Below are 19,461 nucleotides of genomic sequence, written 5' to 3' on the forward strand. Positions count from 1 at the left end.
CCGCTCCTCCTCTCGCATTTCGACCGTGGCTCCACCTACGGGGTGCGCGACTAGCGCGCGCTCTCCGGAGCAGGCGCCCTTCACAGCCGTCTCGATCAGCGCCGCGCGCGCGCCGATCGAGGCGGCCGTGCGCCGGGTCTCACCAGAGCCTTGCATTTTGTCGCAATGTGTTCAGGTTAAAATATTACTCACTGCTGAAACATAATTACCGACTGTTGACAGGGATTTCCCGTCAGAATAGTTTCAGCTGTGAGTGTCATACACCACATATACGCGATTTCAGCGTTGATTCAACTCGCCGTCATCTCCGTGTGTCCGTAGTTCGTCACATTTGGCCATTCAGCGGCATGCTTTATAAAATTTGTAACTAGGCGGCGGACAGGAGCAATTTTGGAACAGTCTGTGTATGGTTTCTTTGCAGCGTTGACTGGATTGCGAGCTGCCGATAAACTTGAGAAGTGTGGCAGCAGTTGTCTTCCATGTATTTTCAACTTCAGCTGCAGATCAAATTAACTATAGGCGGCGGAAGCTGCAGTCTGTGTGGAGTCTTTGCAGCTTTGATTGACTTGTGAGCTACCGGTAAACTTGGGGAGGGAGGGAGCAGTTATTTTTTTTATATTTGGCGTTGAGACGGTGTCGTGTTCAGCTGCCATGGTGTGTCACCATACGTACACGATTTTGGCGTCGATTTAACTTGCCTTCACCTCCTTGAGTCCGTCAGCCGTTGACAAAAGTGCGCAACATGCTTGAAAAAAAAAAATTAACTAGGCTGCGGAAGCTGCAGTCTGTGTGGTTTCTTTGCAGGTTTGACTGAATTGTAAGCTACCGTGAAACTTGAGAAGCGTGGTAGCAGTTTTTTTTTATATATTTTGCTTTGAAACGGTTCCGTTTTCAACTGTCAGTGCGTGACACCATTTGTACGCGATGTCTGCGTTGGTTGAACTCGCCTTCACCACCGTGCTTCTATCAGCCGCCGGCCAAAGAGCGCAACATGCTTGAAATAAAAAATTAAATAGCCAGCGGGAACGATTTAGTAGCAGTCCGCGTGGCAGCAAAACACACGGCGATATCTGCCGCGCGCGCGCCGCCCGCCCCGCTGGAAAGGAGGAAGCTGCACGCCCAGCAAAAAAAAAAAAAAAAAAAAAAAGCGCGCGCGCACGTGACGGCGCTCGGCCAATGAGAGGGTCGAACGACGAAGGAGAGCGCAGGAGAGGAGGCGGGCGGCAAACTTCACATGTTGGCGCTACTTTTAGTTTATTGAGGTGTTTTACGATTTAGTGCTCTCTGTGCGCTCATGCTCGGTATTGTGAAACGTGCCTTCATCGCTTTCTTTGCGGCCGAGATTAGGCTGGAATGATCGCAGGTACGCAGAAGTGCTCTCGTAATGTTCTCCAGCTGCTACGCGTAGATATTTCTGCGGCGACTGTTCAGATCTGCTACAGCCGAGCACGCTTGTTGCTATCCAGTAATTCATTTGGGCAAAGTTCCTGTCTCCTCACTTGCTACGTTCGGCGTTCCCACAAACACGTGACAAAATCGAAGTGCTAGGCTGTTAATGCAGCGGCGGTCCTAACAGCGTTTGTACGTATTTTTTGGTTTTGTCAATAAAGTTTCTTGAAAAAAAAAATGCAAGCGAGTGCAGCGGTGGCGTAGCGGCAGAACATCCGCCTCGCATGCAAGAGGACCGGGGCTCAAATCCCGGTGCCGCGCAATTCTCTACCGGATTAAAAATAAAAAATTCCGCGTGTCGATGGAATTGCGTGAACAGGTTTGGGGTGCGACCTGATGCCGGTGAACACCTCCGGCAACGTACTCCCTCACCAAAACAGAAGTTGGCCACCCTGGTGCAGTCATTGGCCACAACCTCTCATAATTAGCTCTATAAAACCCCGGCCCTCAGTCACCAGCGGCTGCGGAACAACAGACCACGGCGGCGGTCAGACCTGTGACGCAGCAGGGGGTGCTTACCTGGCTCCGCTGGACAGGCCGCCATTGGAAATTGACCCTGGTATTAAGCTTAATACAAGCATCCAAACTAGCTTAACATTAAGCTTGCAGATATATTAGGCTTGCAGACAAAGCAACTATTATTTCCTCTTGTCAAGAGCAGGCACTATTTCTCATCGCGAATGCGGGGAGCGCAAACAAGAGCTCTAGCTTTGGCAGTGCAGCACTTGATGTATGAAACGGAGTATAGGATGGTTTGATTTATGAGTTATAATGTCTTACAGATGTCTTAACTCTTTATAATATCGAAATAAGTGCTTATTAAATTATAATATTCCGTTACTAATGTAATGGATGAATGACGGTTGGTGCGAGCGCGCTCTAATGACGCACTCTAGGGACTCCACGTACAGTTAAAACTCGATTTAACGAAGTTGAGGGGAGCCGTGAATTATTTCGTTAAATCGAGAACTTCGTTAAATTGAATGAGGCATTTCTTGGGCACATAATTCAGTACATTCGATTACAGTAAAACCTCGTTAAAACGTACCCGTTTAAACAGTACTTTCGTTTTAAAAGTAGTAAATTCAAGTCCCCGACTGAACACCCATTGAACATAATGCATTTTGCATCCGCATAAACCGTACCAGCTTATCGCGGTCGTATCGGTTAGCACGTACCATTTTCACTTTTCGTCGCACTCGCGCGTGACGAATTCACGCCGGTAGCACCGACCCAAAGGACGGTTCGGCTAGCGGCGCAACAATCTTCGCTAAATACCTCCGACGGGACGGCAAGCCACACAGCTAATGACAAATTGGCGCCAAAGTTGGTAATCATACAACTAGCGCAATCTTTGGGGGTCTGTATGGTCATCGTCATGACCCCCGCGCTACTTTCGAGTGCGTAGCGCCAACACCACGACCGGCGCCGCGCGCAGTTTGAAAAAAGCGACGGGATGAAGATGCTCCGCGCTGTTACCGCTGACACGCAATCAATAAATTTTGGGGTACTGTCTACAAAATAGACCAAAAATTAACACTTTTTCACCTTTATTTCACTAAAAAGGTTCGTTAAATCGGGACAGATCACGGAATCGGTTTCGTTATTTCGGGTTAGTCAAAGCATTGAACCCTATAGGCGTCTGAGGGGGAATTAGGATACCTTCGTTAAATCGAGATTTTCGTTAAATCGGGGTTCGTTAAATCGAGTTTTGACTGTATTCGATTATAAATATTTTCCAATATAACATGGGTAGCATGATAATGGTTCGCTATGTGGATGCGACTGCTGTTATTACAAGCTGTCCACTTCTTAAACGTTCCGAGTGTTGTTTTGATGGTGACAATGGTCTCTAAATAACAGCTTGAGGGGCTAGTTGGTGCTGCATAATACCCAGAAAATGTGGCGCAATAAACACAAACGCAAGCGAAGAGACACAGCACACGCGCACACTGCCAACTGTAATATGGATCTGAACACACTTCCTCTTCACCACTCCGCTTCTTCTACACTCAAGTACATCTTCTCATCATCCTCTTCTTTGTCAAGGAGATAGTGGCACTTCTCCGCAGAACATAAACATCGTCCAAGCATGGCAGTCACCAATTCTACACTCACGTGCTTCTCCACACCTCTGCTCTGCCCAGAAGCTAATACCACGCTGGACAGTAACAAAGTCCACCACATAGTTACATAGTCACACACTAATAAACACCACCACACATGTGCAGTAGGACATCTCCATCCAAAACACATCACTTGTGAAGGCCCTATGTATAGAAAAAACTGTAACCTGCCTACATGTCTGCGAAGCAACGAAGTACATGTGAATGAGAAGTACATATCATCATCATCATCAGCCTGACTATACCCACTGCAGGGCGAAGGCCTCTCCCATATTTCTCCACCTAACCCAGTTCTGTGCTAGCTGTATCCACTCGACCACTGCGACCTTCTTAACCTCATCCGCCCACCTAACTTTCTGCCGCCCCCTGCTACGCTTCCCTTCCCTAGGAATCCAGTTTGTTACCCTAAGCGACCATCGGTTATCCTCTCTTCGCACTGCATGTCCTGCCCATGTCCATTTCTTCTTCTTAATTTCCGCTAGAATGTCGGTAACTTGAGTTACTTCTCTGACCCACTCTGCACGCTTCCTATCTCTTAATGTTCCCCCTACCATTTTTCGTTCCATAGCCCTCTGGGTTGTCCTCAACTTAAGAAGAACTCTTTTGGTTAGCCTCCACGTTTCAGCCCCATAGGTGAGTAGAGGTAAAATGCTACTGTTGTATACTTTCCTCTTGAGCGATACCGGTAAGCTGCTAGTCATAATCTGCGAGTGCTTGCCAAATGCGCTCCATCCTAATCTTATTCTTCTTGTTATTTCCTTTTCATGGTCCGGATCTGCGGTTACTACCTGTCCTAAGTAGACATATTCGCCAACTACTTCCAGTACTTCGCTACCTAATGTAAACTGCTGGTCCTTCCCGAGGCTGTTGAACATTACCTTAATGTTCTGCATATTGATTTTCAAACCTACCTTTCTACTTTTCCTCTCTAGGTCATCAATCATTATATGCAGTTCATCCCCAGAATTGCTTAGCAAGGCAATGTCATCAGCAAATCGCAGATTACTGAGGTATTCTCCATCTACCCTTATCCTTAACTGCTCCCATTCCAAGTCTCTGAATACCTCCTCTAAGCAAGCTGTGAATAGTACTGGGGAGATTGTGTATCCTTGCCTAATACCTTTCTTTATGGGAATTTTGTTACTTTCTTTATGCAGAACTATGGTTGCTGTGCAGCCACTATATATATCTTCCAGCACTCACGTACGGCTCGTCTACTCCCTGATTTCGCAATGCCTGCATCACCGCCAAGGTTTCAACTGAGTCAAATGCTTTTTCGTAATCAATGAATGCTATGTATAAGGGCTGGTTATATTCCAAGCATTTTTCTATCACCAGATTGATGGTATGGATATGATCGATAGTAGAGTATCGTTTCCGAAAACCTGCTTGACCATTTGCTTGATTGCAGTCTAAGATTGTCCTGATTCTATCAGCGATTACCTTAGTAAATACCTTATAGGTAACAGACAGTAAGTTGATTGGTCTGTAATTTTTAAGGTCCTTAGAGTCCCCTTTCTTATGAATGAGGATAATTTTTGAATTCTTCCGTAGTTCCGGTACTGTTGATGACACCAGGCACTGCGTATACAGGGTGGCCAGTTTCTCTAGCACGATATTCCCCCGTTCTTCAGCAAATCTGTAGTTATCTGACCCTCCCGAGCTGATTTCCCCCTTTTCATAGTTTCTAATGCTTCCTTCACCTCGTCCTTCGTGACTACTGGAACGTCTGTCTGTTTTTCCTTACCGCCAATGTCATTATGGTCCTGACTACTTTACCTACTGTAGAGATCTGTATAGAACTCCTCGGCTACTTTGATTACCTTGTCCATATTCATGATGACGTTGCCCGCCTTGTCCCTTATCGCATACATCTGGTTTTTGCCTATGCCCAATTTCTTTTTTTACCGCTTTAAAGCTTCCCCCGTTCTTCATAGCATGCTCAATTTTCTCCATTGTATACTTCCTGATATCGGCCACCTTGAGCTCATTGATTAGCTTTGATATCTCGGCCAATTCGATCTGGTCTGTTGGATTGGAAGCTTTCATACTCTGGCGTTTCTTAATCAAATATTTCGTCTCCTTAGACAGCTTACCGGTATCTTCTCTAACTATCCTACCATCTACTTCTACCGCGTACTCAGTAATTATATCTTTGAAATTATTGTTCACTGCTTCTAGGGTAATATCGCCATCCTAGGTTAGAGCCGAATATCTATTCTGTAGTGAGATCCTGAACTCTTCTGCCCTCCCCCTCACCGCTAATTTGTTGATCGGTTTCTTTCTTACTAATCTGTTGCGTTCCTTCTTCAAGTACACGTACGTGAGGGAAAAAGGATCAATAAACAAACATGGCCACAATACGTGAGAGGTATCTAAGAATAACAGCTTTAGGCCCGATAATAAACTCGATTCTTTGCATTACTCGAGAAGATTCCTCAGTAAAAGTAATTTTTTTTTACGTAAACTCAGTGAAGCTTCACTAATACATCTGTCTTCTTTCTTCTGTATCCAGAACGCCTCTAAAATTTCGCGCGACATCTTATCCCGCCTCTTTCCTAAAATATTAAGCCTGCTAAACAATGGCTCACACTTGCACTTCTGACAGTGCAGAGGTAAATTTGACCCCTTCCCATTTTCTATGGACTTCTCATTGTTCCCTTATTCTACCATTGATACATCTTCCAGTCTGCCCTATATATATTTTACCGCACTTCAGTGGAATCTCGTAAACCATTCCCACCACACTTCCAATAAAACTCTTTACATGCTTCTTATCGCATTGTGCTTTCTTTCTCCTCCCTATTAATGCACACAATCCACCCAGATGTTTCGGCGCAGAAAACACAACTGGCACCTCATACCTACCTGCCAGCTTTTTCAGGCAGAGCGCAACTCTATGTAAATAAGGGCGTTTATTTCTCAACTTATCTGCAGTCCTTTTTTTTTTTCTTTCATTTTGTGAAGCAGAGACTCTGCTACCCTACAAATAACCATAACCGGGAAACCAGCCACCTCAAGCCTTTGTAACTGGTTATTGAAGCTATCCTCTGCCATATCTGTTTGTGTTTGTTACGCCACATTTCTGGGTATTGTACAATGGCCTCTAAACGCTAATATCACGCAGCATTTATATTATTTGGTTTGTTAAAGCTTTATTGGTCAATAGCTGCAGGCGCTATGCACACCACTATATTGTCACCACTACGTGACAATATAGTTGCAAATTTGCAGCTTTTCTGGAAATGTGTCTTCTCTTCCGTATTCTTTTGAAAAGGCATTCTCATTGGCCCTTATAGAAAACGTTCTCTAATATACTCAGGAATTACGAAGATTTTTTGAAAAAGTGTTTTCTAACGTAATCCTTTCACATATTGTTTAAAATCGCAACGACAACATATTCCAAGATATTCCCTTCGTGGGCTTCTTGCTTTTTTGGCTATCAGTTTTCAAGAAGCATGCCGTTGATGTTCTATGGCACTCTGACCTTTTTTTGTGTGTTGGCAGGGCGAATTTTAGAAGGCAAAAAACGTTCTCGGAATTGTCTTAATTACTCATTGTGAGCGCACGGCAAACATGAGAAGCAAGCTTTTGATGTCTATCGAAAGCTTAAACGATTTGTACGTGACAATATGTTGACTTAAAAAAAAAAAAAACATTTTGCAATCACCACAATTTTTTTCTTTTTTTTTTCTTTTCAAGCACCGCCCATTATTTTTCCATAGAAGATTTAGCTTCTTAATGAGAGCGCGAGAACAACTATTTTCTCGGCCCGTCGCTAGCTTAAACCATTCCAATCAACATGCAATTTATAGTGTCTTATAAGATCGCACATTTGTGTGACAATGAAAAGGTTTCCCGAAGTCGCAAATGACCAAATGAACAATTGACCAAAGTAATTTTCATTTTCGAATAACACGATGTCTACACCGCGTAGTAAGGCCTTAATAAGCTATTGTCGTAGAAGAACCACCGTCTAACAATCATACGAAGCAAAGAAGGCATCTGATCATTGGCAGGGCGAAAGGGATGCTGCCATCAAGACAATGTTTTTTTTTTTTTATATATATATATATCTTTTTGCCCACACCAAGGACGCGAGTAGCGTAATGGAAATATGGCTGCGTGCCAAACCCCCGGGAGACAAACTCGAGCTTATGCGAACGAGCAGGTTACACGTTTTCCGAGGTGGTCGGGCCACTAACAGACGCCATCATCGACCTTGCTTCTTCAAAGTAAGGGAAAACTCATTTGAAAAGAACACGTTGCGATAGCTTTGAACTTCCTTTTTTCAGCACTGAAGGACTCTGGCACCCCTTTCTCCGTCTCCATCTTCCACGCGCTAAAAGTCGCAATGCGTCAGCGGCTACGGTGCTTTAGGCGTCCAAAAAGCACGCTGGACTTAACCGGCGCGACGGATTTAGAGATGGAACATTAAAGCGTTAAGTTTCATATATCCACGATATGGGTGTATGTTAAGTATCTCGCTGCCCAAATTCAGAAACATTCCGCTTATCCCTGCCCAGTTCTTCTCAGTTCTAGCCAAACGTCTTCATTATGGCGCGTAAATACCTTTCACTGCGATCAGAATTTTCCAGCAAGCTTTAAAAAGAGTTCATTTAGCATTCCGTAACCACTTGTAACGACGCCAGTGACACTCTCCTTGTCAAATATCGACTCAGCCTACCGTGGTGACCCAGTGCGCTGTTCTCGAGAGCGTGATCATGATTCCAGCCTCGGTGGCCGCACTTCTTTTCTTGTTTGAGACGAAGTGGAAGCTGACAGTCTAGATTATGATGCCAGTGCAGGTTTAAGAACTCCGACTGGTCGAATCCTACGGAAACTACTACTGCGCCAGTGAAAGCAAATGCCGCTCCGAGAATTTAAACGCCGCAAACCAAACCTAACAAATACAGACTCTTCGTGCCTAGTCGTGCGCTTTGCTTCATAGAAGTCATATATGCAACACGGTTTTCCTGTTTGTTCTTGACCTCCGTACAGGTCTGTAGCGCTGTTTTTTCATCATGTCACTGTTCAAGCTCGCCCAGTTGTCTCTTCTATTAGAGGAAAGGCAGCTTTAAAAGACAAGGTCAAAGTAGAGAACCACACAGGACTGCCGCACAGAGTACTTTCTTTTCTCTGAATTTTATGTTCATCATTTCTTCGTGCCGCTTTTAATTGCTATGGAAACAGAACAAATTCAAACCAACCTCTATCAAACCCCGAATTCCGTCTAAGACATGTCGAGGAATTAGTTCAATAAAACTGAGAGTTGAGCTAGTTGGTACATGTCTAAGGAATAGCAGCGCGGAGACGAAGGACAAGGAAGAAGACAAAACCTGCGCTGACTCTCAACTGCAGTTTATTAGACAGAAACACGCAAAATATACTCTTTTCACGACCAAGAGCGCAGCGCATGTGCAATTCCAACCGCCAAACAGATCACTTAGTTTTTTTAAAAGACTGAGTTATCTGTTTGGCGGTTGGAGTAGCACATGCGCTCTTGGTTGTGAAAAGAGTATATTTTGCATGTTTCATTCTAATAAACTGCAGTTGATAGTCAGAGCAGGTTTTGTCTTCTTCCTTGTCCTTCGTCTCCGCGCTGCTATTCCTTAGGAGGAATTAGTGCACACAACAAACGCCGACGATACCGAATGCTCTCAGTCACTTAAAGGTCCACTGAAAGGGGTCACCAAGGAGGATAAACAACGCCCTAACACTGTTAGTTATTGAACCACCCATCATTCTCCCGCAAAAATTTTCGATCTAGCTTCTGCAACACCAGAGATATCGGCGATTAAAAATGACCCTTCCAATTTTCCCTCTCAACTCGTACGCCGAAGGGAGCCATAAAAAAATAAAGAATACAAGCATGTTCAAAGCTCCGCCCAGACATACGTCACTTCGACGAACTTCCGGTTGCCGTGCGCTCGCTCGCTGGCGTACTCGCGGCAACCCGTCCTCGCTCGCACACGCCTGAGTTCGCCAGTTCGCGCAGCGACGGTTAGTGTAACCGCAAACCCGTGGTTTCCCTATGTTACACGGCTGACCAAACCATGGTTACACCACTAACCGCGGTTATCGCAAACCGACAAGCTCGGTTTGCGTCGTTAACCGAGGTTATGACGGCGTCTGTTGACGGAAGCTACTCGTCGGCGCCCGAGTGCGCGAAACGTACGAGCGGGTCTGCTTCACAGAGTTATTCATTTGCCCACTGTATCACGTTTAAAGATCGATGTATAGATTATGGTGCCGCCCGACGTCTTCGATTACTGCCGACAGCGCAGCGACTGCATACTGAAGCCTTGTCCTGCCTGCAGTATCGTTTGAACGGGTTGTTGCTGGGCAGAACGTCACAAAATGCGCGGCCTTAGCTATGAAAGTACACGAGTTTGCAACGCTTGCAGCACGGGATGCCGCGAGCAGGCTGTGGTACGTTACACAATTACCGCGGGGGTGGGGCGCGCGAGCGCGGCGAACGACGGCGCCGTGCGTGACCGTCCCTAGTCGTCGCTAGGCCTAAATTGTTTCGCTTCGAAGCCGCGGCGGTCGACGCTTTGGAACATGATCAACGCTGTCGTAAATCGTCTACTTGTGAAACTGCCTTATTGTGAATCATTTCCTGCCATAGTAAAATAATTATAGGATTAACTCTGCCGACGCATAGCTAGTGCGAGCAGATCGAATCAGCCGAAATGCACCAGCGGCAGCTGGCTCGAGCAGAAACTAGCTTGTATCACGGCTATCGCTCTTACCAGCAATTTACTGCTGGTCAGCGATCCTCACGAGGGCTTCATACTTGATATTCGGCTCAGTATTCCATACGCCAACAAATTTTAGCACGCTTTATTTCGGACATCGGTGCTAACGATCCGCCGTGTCGTTCGCGAACGGTATGCTGGAGGAGGGGCCACAGCGGCGGTGTTTACGGCGGTCGAGGAGGTGTTGCCATCGTGCGGTGCTTGACCGTGCTGTTGAAGCCTCGTCGGACGACACTCCGGTACTCCTGAAACTACGTTATATAAATAAGATATTTGTAAATGCAGCTTCGTTCTGCCGATCCCTGCGTCGCTTCGGTTGTTGTACTTAATGGGCAATGGCCACCTAATCGATAAGGGCGGCGAGCTGTGTAACTGGTGTAACAGCCCACACAGAGTTCGAGCAGCGCACGAGCAGACGACTTTGGCAGCTACCGGAAGTGTGTCCGTGACGTCATGGCTTCAGTGGCCGCAGCGAATGGCAGCTTCTAGCAAGCCTTGCCAGTCAACTTACCCGTGACGTCACGGGTAAGTTGACTGGCAAGGCTTGCTTCTTCACGGACGACGTACACGATCGTCGCCACCTGGGGTTGTTGGGATGATAGCAGCAATCGGCGGAGCTCCTCTCGCACGATTTCCCGGATGCGGTCTCAGAGGCTCTGTCCGCTTGCAGAAGCGCTGCTATAGGAGCTTGCGTAGACAGGTTCGAGTGGTCATTCGTAGTGGCGCATCCGGTTGTCCAACGTCTTCTCGGTGGTAGACGCTTCGATTTAAAATTCCTCCGCGGTTTTTGGCGGATTCCTGACAAGCCCTGCATAAGAGACTCTTTAACCCCTCGAATTAAAAATTTCACTCTCACATTCGGTCATGTTAGAGTCAGTTCGGCGAAAAAGGCGCTTCATCTCCTCAGCGTACGCCAGGACAGGCTCGTTAGGGAGTTGAAGTCTTGGTTAAAGGAGGGCCTGGGCTCTTTCCTTTCGGAGGACACTTGAAAATGCAGTCAAAAATTTGGCTGAAGGCTTAGCTTGGTTAAGCCTGGTGATTGCGAAAGCAATACCGTAGCTACGCTTTGTTCAGCTGTTAGTGTTGCTGGTGGTGGTGCTTGTGATTGCACTTGTGGTTATGCAGCGATATTACCTGGTTATTCTGTGTACAACTAGTAGCAATGCGAGAATTGCTGTGGCTGCAATGATATACCTGGCTGTAAGCGAGGTTAATGCAGAATGCGTAACTGCTGCTCCGGCACCGGCTGCAACGGCATTCTTTACACCAGTAGAGATAACGTTAGAAACACTCTTAGTAGCTGTACTGCCCCTGGTGGGTTCACCTCCTATAGACTGCAAGGCTACACCACCTACAGAAGCAGCAACCGAAGTGCCGACAATCTTGTTGAACCCATCTCTACTACGTGCATGAGGATGTGTCAAACCTCCAGTTCCAAGTGCTCTCGGCTGAACACTAAGCGAGGTCGGCCTTACTCGAGGTGTGTAAGGCTGTACTCGAACCGGTGCTTTAAATGTAGGTTTAAGGGACAATTTGAAGAAACGTGAAACGTCGATTAAAGTCCCTCGTGGTTGACTCAAACACACGTCGTTGGTACTCTTCTCGACGCTCTTTTGTTCAACATCACCGCTAGCTTGCATCAGACCGGCATTGATCAAAGCCTTATCCCTTTGCTTCATCCGACGTTCTTTTCGTTGTTTAGCAGTTTGTTCTGCACGTCGTTTTCATCGGCTCTCATTTTCCCTGTCCCGAAACGCACGTTCCTTATCGAGTCGCTCCTGTCGCTGTTCCGCAGTTTCTTGGGCACGTCTCTACCGTTTAGTCGCGTTCCGGCGTTCGGTTCTCGAGAGAGATACGCTACTCACTGCAGTATCGCCATCCATGGCGTTTAGCATACTGATAAAGTCAGGACGCTCGTCCATAGATTCTTCCGTAGATTCTGCTGTCGAGGCTGCACCTTGAGCTAGAGATACGCTGCTCCCTTCTGTATCGTCATCCATTGCGTTAAGCATACTCATAAACGTAACTCCCGTAGACGCTGCACGTTGTCGCCGAGCGGCATACTGGCCACGCCGCTTAGAAAGTCTCTCTTCACGCTCTTCTTCGGTCTCCGTAGCTCGCCGTTATTTTCTCTTCGCATTCTGCCGAGCGGCTTTCATGGCAGGCGGCATCGCAACGTCTGGCCGGCGGCGCGCCGCGCGCCCGGTTTTACAGCAGATGGCGTGACGTCACACCGCTAGGCGCGCCCGCCGCGGAGTTAGGCAGCAGCCACCACGCGCGGCCTCGCCTCGCGACGGCACAAGTTGGGCCCCTGGTTTTTGCGGCAGATGGTATGACGTCATAGCAGAGGTCAAGCTAAAGGTCAATGGTAGCTACTGCGGCCTCGCCACGCGAGGAGCTGAAAGTGAAAGTAGTATTGCTTTCGCAATAAAACTTTCTTGAAAATCTCCCAATCGTTCAAAGCTGCCTCATGGTTTTCGAACCATATTCGTGCAGATCCTTCAAGAGAAAAGTATACTTGCCTGACCTTCGTTTCGTCGTTCCAGGAGTTTAAAGTTGCCACGCGTTCGAACAGGTCGAGCCAGTCTTCCGCATCATCGTCCGGTCGTCCATGGAAGCAAGGGACTCACGGGGTTGGACGAAAACAACCGGTGCTGTAGGCTGGGCCATTGTCAGCTTCGATGCCTTCCAAGATCGAACGGGGTCCGGCAGCAGACCGTGTTCGGGTTGGGGCCCTTGAAGTCGGCGGATGGTTCGGTGGCCTGTTGGCTAGTCCCCCAGGGTAACATGAACAGGACAGTTGTCTTGGCTTGAAGGGGTAAACCGGGACTCGTAGGGAAAAACCTCCACCAGATGTCACTTAGTGGTAACAAGACCGTAGGCACCAAAAGAAGAGAGAGGCTTGATAGTGATCAAATTAACTCTTTATTGGGCTGACTTGTGCCCGCAAAAGAACTAAGCAACTCGGCGGCGGCGATAGCAACAAACGTGCTCGTCGATCGTCGAACAAAGAATGCCCGTCACACTCGTCAACGCTCAATTTAAAGGCTGCTCAGAACAATCTAGATAACGTCGCAAACTGTTACTAGCACAACCCGGAACATTGTAGAAGCATACGCGAGTGGCCGTGATCTTCGAAAGAGATCTCGGCGCATTTTGCGCGAGAAATAAATTGATAAAGATGCTTCTCGCGACATCGAGCATTAACAAACAAAAAATACAGAATTGATATGCGTGCCAGAATCCCAGTGATAAGGTCGCATGCCGGCGGCTGCTAAAAAAGATCAAATACAGTTGTGAAGGTTTCGCGGCCGTGTATAAGGTTGTCTTTCACATAAAGTGGCAGATCGCGAGTGTGTGATAATTAGTGTGTGCGAAACAATAGAATGTCAAATTAAGGGTTGAGCGGTTAAGCGAATAACAGAGTACATGTAAGTTAATAAGGATCGGCAGGAAGGATCGCATAGACGGGTGAATGGAATATAAGAACATCTCCCAGGATGGTGGCAGTTTCCATCATGCTCGACTTTTTTTTATACCTTGAATGTTGTTAGTAATCCCTCAACTTCTTCGTTATTTCAGTTACTACATTTTCATTTCTTCTACAAATATGCCATCTTGCTGCCTTTTTTCACACTTTGGCAGCAGCAGCAACACAGCGTGCACGAATCTCAGGCTTTTCAGGTGCCTCTTCTGTTTTGTTTCGCTGCCACTAAATTGAAATGGGTTCGGATACCTCAAGAAATTGACCTGCTTCGAATAACAGCATCGGTAATTACTGTTCAGGGTTAACCATGAAAGGCCAGAACAAGTGATGGTAGTACAATCCAATGGAAGCACAATTAGAAACGAACGCAGCGGCCACTAGGCAGACTTCCGCGCGTGAACAGGATTTAACCACCGATGTCAAGGCCATGCATGAAAAATTGCATATCGTAATGCCCTTGGTGGAAAAGATCGACTCTCTACTCGAAATGCAAGAAATAGTGCGTGGTCTCCGTACAGCACATGTCAGACAAATATGTTCTGGATGGACTGACAAAGCAAGACATTTCCAACATATCGGCTCGCTTTGAACGCGTGTAAAATACCACCCAAGAAAAAGAAGTTTCGCGCCTCAAGGAACAACTCAATAACCTAGAACAATAGGGTCGAAGAAATTAGCTAGAGATTCATGGTGTTGAATTTCTAGAAAATGAGAGCCTGCTTGCCAAAGTGAACGAGTTGGCAACAAGCACTGGTGTTCCTCCGCTGAAAGAAGAAGATCTGCATGGCCTGCATTGTCTTTCATCAAAGACTGAGCGTGGGCAACCCGTTTGGATTCGTTTGTATCGCGGAAAACGAAAGATAATTGAAAACAAAAAGCAAAACAAAAGTTGCTCAGGAGTCAGCTTGTATGATAATGTGACGCAAAGTGAGCTTGTATGACCTGACACCGCAGAACAAGCGCCTGCTTTGGTTGGCACGCAGACGCGCCCAAGAGATGGGTTATCAGTTCACATGGCAAAACGACCGCACAGTGTTTGTTCGAAGGGTGCATTGCGCATCAGCAGTGAAGCTGACTTATCTAAGATACGCCCACTAGCTGTAGCTTCGGACGCGCCTCAGAATGAAGGGGTTGCGTAGAACCTGTTTAAAATAAATCCGCAGCTCTTGCAGCTCTTACAGCAAGCACCACTCAGAACAAATCTGGAGAACATTCAATAATTCCCTGAGCAGGAAAACTGCAACAGTGCCCCATGAGATTCTTGTCGGCGGTCATAGCTACAAAGGTCTTGCACTTTCGAACAGGTTCAATGGGCCCTTTCTGACAGTAGGCGATAGCGCGAATTCACAACACACCACTCAGCACCCGTTAACGTTTCTCCCCAACTATCAAGGGCGTACAATTTATTTCAGCCCCACAACAGCATCATGAATCGAGCAGTACATCATGCACTCGAAAGATAACTCAGCTGCTGGAGTTGATAGCATTAAAGCCCAAACAATGAAGGCAACTTGCACAATCATAGCTCCTGTTTTTTTTTTTTTTTCACATATTTGTGACTCAATGCTCAAAGAATGTATTTTCCCACAACAGCTGAAAATTGCAAGGATATCAGTCATGCATAAAGGTGGTTCTCAAAATGATCTCAACAACTATCGTCCAATATGTGTCCTGTCTGTGTTTGTGAAAGTTGCCGAAGAAGTTATTAACACTCGCTTGGTAAATTTTTTTGACAAATACTCTGTCATTACAAATGTGCAACAAGGCTTTCAGAAAGGAAAATCAACAGAGTCTGCTTTAATAAATATAAAGGACACAATACTGAATAATATTGAAAATAAATTGGTTACGCTCAGCTTGTTCTTAGACTTCAGGAAAGCATTTTATTCAGTTGATCACAGCATATTACTTAACAAACTTCAGTTTTATGGAGTACGTGGTACTCCGCTCCAATTAATTACAAGCTATTTAAAATCAAGACAGCAATGTACTATTGTTAATGTTGTTCCTTCGGAATATGGTCTAATACGTATTGGCGTACCGCAGGGTTCCATTCTTGGGCCACTCCTCTTTCTTATACATATAAATGACATTGTTAACATGCCCAACACTCTTGAAATAATACTATACGCAGACGACACAAACGTGTTTTTTAGTGGGAAACATATTGAAACTGTAGTTAACAAATGCAGTCTTTGGCTGGGCGAGCTCTCTGTTTGGTTAAACGTTAATAGATTAGAAATACTATGTAAACAAACCAGTTTGTAACCTTTAAACCCAAAAACAAAGTCATAGACATGGAACAAAGTATTATGTTCCGAAATAATGTCATCCAACGTGCTGATTCTATGTGTTTCCTCAGAGTCATATTTAATGAAAAGTTGCTGTGGAATGACCACATAAACTCTGTGCGGTTGAAACTCACATGATCCATTGGTATCATCAATAAATTTAGCTATATGCTCCCAATCTGGTAGTCAAAATACAAACAAAACGCGAACGCCCTCGACTGATTGTTAAGTAGGCGGAAGGGCTTCCCTCTCGGTTGATGGGTGCGAGAGGAGGGCCTCGTGCCGGACCTACTTTGCGACTAACGACTGCAGAGGTGAGCGCATGTCGTCCATCAAAGGAGTGACCTCCGTCCGATGCTAACTAAACATTTATTAAATCAAAATAAAACAAGCACAACTAACGCACTTTTCATTACGCTCAGATTACAAGGCACTATCGGCCACCGCCACGAACTTCCTCTCTACTTCATCCACGTTGTCTCTTACCTACGGCCCCGGGCCACCACCAGTCACACGCGACTGGCCCGCACGGCTGCCGTCCAGTAAAAGCCCCGCTCTTTCATTCCCGCACCCCGATCTCAAGCAATTCCCGCCAAAACCTACTGTTCAGCCAATGACAACCCCCTCGCAACACCACCACCAATGAACAATTTTCCCGCCACTTTCTCCCGAATTAAACACTTCGTATAGAAAAGAAAAACAAAACATAACACCACACACAAGAGCAGCTGCTCGCCGCCCTAGCCAGCTACGCCAAAAAGGAAACATACACAGATACGCGGTGCTGGTTATTTCTATGGTCGCCTCGCGCGCAGAGCGTCTCCGAAAGACAACACGCTTCTCAGCCGTTTCGGCCGAGAAACCCGAGCCTCGGCACCCCCGCAGAGCCGAACTCCCGTCGTCTTTCCGGGAAGCGCGACGCCGTTTGTGGGACAAGCCACAGTACCCTCTGAACCTCAAACGCCCCTTCTCCTTGCGTCCCCACAGCGCCTTTCGTGGGTCCAGCCCGCTCTGCCTTTCCTTCCTCATTTGACCGGCGTGCGCTATTTTCCTCCCGCTGCCTTCTCCACGACGCACTCTGGCTGCGTCGTGACACTGCTTAAAAAAAAAACAAAAAAAACAACAACTTTATTTTGCACTTCTACTGTTTTCTGGTTTGGGGTAGCACATCTGACAGTGACACAAATTTGAAATCATTCTTGCTGTTACAAAAAAAAAGCAATTAGAGTCACCTCTGATATTCCATATCTAGAGACCACAGTTCCACATTGGGGTAGCTTAAAGATATTAAATATTTATAAATTAATTACACGGGGGCTTGCCAGTCATGCTCATCACTAATTGTTTTATAGGGGGACACTGTCGAACACCAGAACTATCAACTACGAAATTATTCTGTCAGGCCACCCAGAACAAGAACAGATTATGGCTCATAAGCTACGTTATACCGATAACAGCTCTTCTTAATTCTAGCAAAGAAATAAAAGATCTCATCCATAAATACAGAAATGAGCTCTTATTCAGGAAACAATTAGCAGACATGCTTTTAGCAGAACCCTCATAAACTTACACAGATGGAAACGTGTCTAATGAGTGTTTAAAGTATCTTTTGAACTTCTGTTACCATATCTTGATGGCCTATGGTAATTTTCCTTTGTGATACGTGTGTGTTTATTTCACATGTTACGCTGTGTTACTGCGCCAGGTGCACCAAGGGGGGGTGGGTCTCGTCAGGCCGGTATGCCTTTTTCCTTCCCCCTCAAGTATGTACACATACTTGAAATAAACATTTTTCCTTCATCCCCCAATCGCTTATTTCTAACTTTACCCGCATATTCGTTCCCTCGACCACCAGTGTCTCTAAACTCTAACGCGTCAGGGAAAGTGGCTGCACAGGCGCGACAAAATTCAGCGAGAGAGTGCATCATCCTTGAAGAGAACGAAACGATATCAGCAGTCTACACTCCTTTCGACATTTATTTATTTATTCGCCCATTGGTATCATTATCAGCCAGCATACGGGCGGAGCGAAAATTTGTTCGGCGCCAACATAATTATTCCCAGTGCTTAAAGTCTGGCTCCATATAAGGGAAGGGGGGGGGGGGAGGGGGTTCTGTAGTGATTCGGTCACTCGCGGAAAGGAAAATAAGGAGAGAAATAGAGAAAGCGGCTGGTTGCCTGTTTTGCAAATCATTTTATGCAAAGGGGAGACATCTTTTTTTTTTCTCCATCTATGGTTTTTAAGAACGTGTTACTGGTTCTTTTTATTACGCACTGCGAAACTGTCGAAGCGATAGAGAAGAAACCTTCCTATTACACCACTGACGAGAACAAAAAATGGTTGCCTGCTTTGTATTCACAGATTGCTTAATAATACTTTCAAGCTCGGGGGGTCTCGGACCCCCTGAGACACCCCTGACTTTAAGCCCTGATGAACCCAATCCTGTTGGGGCTCCCTTGTGCCGCAGACTTGCGCAACCTGTCCACGATTCTTCGTCAGTGCGAAGAAAAGACGCACACGCCGCTTATTCGAATACTTTGGGCACCAGGTCACGCATTTCTTTCCGGAAACGAGCGCGCCTACACGCTCGCCCGCGTGTTAACTTACCGGGCACCAGGAGGGAAGACTGAAGACGGCCGATTACCAGCTAATACAGAAACCGGAGAGGAAGATGCTCCGTGGCCATCATCAAGCTCTCAGCTATCAACCACCACAGAACCACGCACGTACGCACTTACCCTCGAATACCGCAGACAACGAAGAACACTTCCCGCACCGCACAAATCCTTCTCCAGAGCAGATGCCACTACCTGGCGACCACTTCAAACGCACACATTCCCGAAACTCTACCACAAACACCTTTTCTTTCCCTCGCGGTACCCTTCGATCTGCCAATCATGCGCCAGCACCAAATCAACACTATACCACTCCATATGGGCGTGTCCAAAGCCGCAAGGCTTCCCGCCCATTCCCCACCCCACCGTCTCCTCTTGGGAAGCTGCTCTGTCTAGCTCACACCTGCAAGATCAGCAACGGCTGATCGAGCGGGCGCACGGGATAGCAGCAGCTGCCGGCATCCTGGACTGAGGAGGCCGCCTGAAATGGACACGACCACCTAATCACCAGTGCCTCGTTATTGGGTTTAAATAAATGTTTTTTCCTCCTCCTCGCGGCCACGCTTCGCATTTGTAGCGAGAGCTACACTACGCTAATCAGCAGCGCATTGTATAAGGCAGGCGCAGCAGCGGAGAAAAGCAACAGGTGCGCTGCGCTTGACATCAGAGCTCCACTGCCGACGTAGCAAAGACACCCGAACAAAGAGAAGTACGTCTCGCCAAGCGGAGAC

The 19,461-nt window shown here is 46.6% G+C and overlaps 1 protein-coding gene across 2 annotated transcripts in view; it reads right to left on the bottom strand.

Annotated features, from left to right (window-relative positions):
* The window catches only part of LOC146194348 (acetylcholinesterase-like), a 50,902-nt gene that overhangs the window by 25,353 nt on the left and 6,088 nt on the right, over positions 1 to 19,461 (bottom strand). The window contains exon 1 of one of the 2 annotated variants that reach the window (XM_084597359.1): positions 19,092 to 19,209. The exons of the other annotated variant lie outside the window; for it this stretch is intronic. The gene's annotated coding sequence lies outside the window, so the exon portion shown is untranslated. Of the gene's footprint in view, positions 1 to 19,091; positions 19,210 to 19,461 lie in introns of those variants that run through there. 2 annotated transcript variants of the gene reach the window in all.

The sequence above is a fragment of the Amblyomma maculatum genome, chromosome 3 (genome assembly GCF_055883805.1).
Source record: "Amblyomma maculatum isolate TAMU_Amacu chromosome 3, ASM5588380v1, whole genome shotgun sequence".
Taxonomy (NCBI): domain Eukaryota; kingdom Metazoa; phylum Arthropoda; class Arachnida; order Ixodida; family Ixodidae; genus Amblyomma; species Amblyomma maculatum.